The sequence below is a fragment of the Loxodonta africana genome, unplaced genomic scaffold (assembly GCF_030014295.1).
Source record: "Loxodonta africana isolate mLoxAfr1 unplaced genomic scaffold, mLoxAfr1.hap2 scaffold_358, whole genome shotgun sequence".
NCBI classification, from domain to species: Eukaryota; Metazoa; Chordata; class Mammalia; order Proboscidea; family Elephantidae; genus Loxodonta; species Loxodonta africana.
This window is the reverse complement of record NW_026975072.1, coordinates 68,291-70,556: the sequence shown is the minus strand read 5'-3', so window position 1 is coordinate 70,556 and position 2,266 is coordinate 68,291.

The window sequence follows — 2,266 nt, the reverse complement described above, 5'->3', positions numbered from 1 at the left end:
GAAAGTGAAGAGGACCTGAAGCATTTACTAATGAAGATCAAAGACCGCAGCCCTCAGTACAGATTACTCCTAAACATAAAGAAAACAAAACTCCTCAGAACTGGACCTTTTAGCAACATCATGATAAATGGAGAAAAGATTGAAGTTATCAAGGATTTCATTTTACTTGGATTCACAATCAACAGCCACGGAAGCAGTAGTCAAGAAATCAAAAGATGCATTGCGTTGGGCAAATCTGCTGCAAAGCACCTCTTCAAAGTATAGAAGAGCAAAGATGTCACCCTGAAGACTAAGGTGCACCTGACCCAAGCCATGGTATTGGCAAAGTTACTGCACATAACACTTTGATCCCTTGTGTCATACTCATAATGTTCTTTTGTACACTCTCAAGCCATTTGCCCACCCACTTAAAGGAAAAAAATTACCTTCCAGTCACTTTTGCTGAAAGCATTCCTCCTGAGATAGGGAACCAGACAAGGATGCCCTTTATCACCGCTCTTAGTATTGTGCTGGAGGTCCTAGCCAGAGCAATTAGGCTAGATAAAGAAATAAAAGGCATCCAGATTGGCAAGAAAGAAGTAAAAGCATCTCTATTTGCAGATGACATGATCTTATACACAGAAAACCCTGGGGATTCCTCAAGAAAACTACTGAAGGTAAGAGAAGAGTTCAGCAGAGTACTGGGATACAAAATAAACATAAAAAAATCACTTGGATTCCTCTATGCTAGCAAAAAGAACATCGAAGAGGAAATCGCCAAATCAATACCGTTTACAGTAGCCCCCAAGAAGATAAAATACTTAGAAATAAATCTTACCAGAAATGTCAAAGACTTGTATAAAGAAAACTACAATACACTTCTGCATGAAACCAAAAGAGACCTACATAAGTGGAAGAACATACCTTGCTCATGGACAGGAAGACTGAACATTGTAAAAATGTCTATTCTACCAAAAGCTATCTATAGACACAACAAAATTCCAATCCAAATTCCAACGACATTTTTAAATGAGGTGGAGAAACAAAACATCAACTTCATATGGAAGGGAAAGAGGCCTCAGATAAGTAAAGCATTACAGAAAAAGAAGAACAAAGTGGGAGGCCTTACTATACCTGATTTTGACTACTGCCACAGTAGTCCAAACAGCCTGGTACTGGTATGACAACAGATACAAAGACCAATGGAACAGAACTGTCAATCCAGACATAAATCCATCCACACATGAGCAGATGATATTTGACAAAGTGCCCAAAGCAGTTAAAGGGGAAAAGACAGTCTTTTTAACAAATGCTGCTGGCATAACTGAATATCCATCTGCAAAGAAATGAAACAAGACCTATACCTCACTCCATGCACAAAAACGAGCTCAAACTGAATCAAAGGCCTAAATATAAAATCTAAAACGATAAAGATCATGGAACGAAAAATAAGGAACACGTCAGGAGCCCTAACGCACGGCGTAAACAGTATGCAAAACATTACTAACAATGCAGAAGAAAAAGTAGATAACTGGGAGCTCCTAAATACCCAAAGACTTCACCAAAGGAGTAAAAAGATTACCTACAGACTGGGTCAGGATGCCCTACTGCCCTTCACCACCACGGGTTGGAAGCTGTGGGCAAAGCACACGGTCTTCATGATGACCCTGTGCAGGAAGTCCACGCCTTCTGCCACAAAGCCACCAGCTATTCTGGTTCTTTCTCAGCAGATCCCAGTGAAGCTGGAGAGAATTCTTGATGGACAGATTTTGTTTTCTTACTTTGAGAACTTTAAATGTGTCACCTTGCTGACTGCACATTTCCAATTTTTTAATTTTTGTTTGTTTTGTCTGTGGTAAAAATACACATGACAAAACATATACCATCTCAAAATGTACACCTGCAATTTACCTCCATGGGCCCCGATATACATTCAGCCATTAATCTTACTGAGACTCTTCTGCACGACAAGTTGCTTCTCCCATGCTGCACTCAATACTCCCCCTCTGAGTTTTCACAATTTGAGTATAATGAGTTTCAGTTTGGTTCCCTTTTGAGGTTACTTAAAGTGTGTTGAGTTTCTTAAATGTGCGTATTCATTTCTTCCTTAAAATGTGATGTTTTTGGTCATTAGTTCTTCAAGTTTTCTTTTGTTCCTTTTGTTCCTATTTTTGTCTTCTTTTTTTCCTATTTTTGTATACTCAATGATGATCCATAGGACATTTAAACAAACAAACAAAAATACTTGCCATCAGGTAAATTCCTACTCATTCTCAATGTTTAGGAC